Here is a 716-nt window from a genome sequence, read left to right on the forward strand (position 1 = left end):
AACTATGAATTAAAAAAATATTTTCATTTTTTTGAAATTTTTCTCAAATTTGTGTGTTAACCCCTACAAAATATTCAGTTTTTCGGTAAATAGTTAATATACCGACGCATATAATCTTTAGTGTTGTTTTAAAATTTCTAACCACATTCTACATTTGTATTAATGTATTATAAACTCTATTTCGTGGTACATGGGCATCGTTCTCATTTTTTAATCAATTAATTTAGTAAAACTTCATATGTTCCCTAAATTAGTGGACAAACCCCAATAAAATCGTTATTCTAGAGAAACGGAGAAAACAAGGTTCAAACCTCTCTAACAATCATCATATGTTAGTTCATGATAAAAATGCATTAAACAATATTTTCATTTTTTTGAATTTTCTCAAAATTTGTGTGTTAACCCTACAAAATATTCAGTTTTTCGGTAAATAGTTAATATACCGAAGCATATAATCTTTAGTGTTGTTTTAAAATTTCTAACCACATTCTACATTTGTATTAATGTATTCTAAACTCTATTTCGTGGTACATGGGCATCGTTCTCTTTTTTAATCAATTAATTTAGTAAAACTTCATATGCTCCCTAAATCAGAGGACAAACCCAATAAATCGCTATTCTAGAGAAACGGAGACAACAAAGGTTCCAAACCTCTCTAACAATCATCATATTTTAGTTCATGATACAACTATGAATTAAAAAAAATATTTTCATTA

Source organism: Brassica napus, chromosome A1 (assembly GCF_020379485.1).
Source record: "Brassica napus cultivar Da-Ae chromosome A1, Da-Ae, whole genome shotgun sequence".
NCBI classification, from domain to species: domain Eukaryota; kingdom Viridiplantae; phylum Streptophyta; class Magnoliopsida; order Brassicales; family Brassicaceae; genus Brassica; species Brassica napus.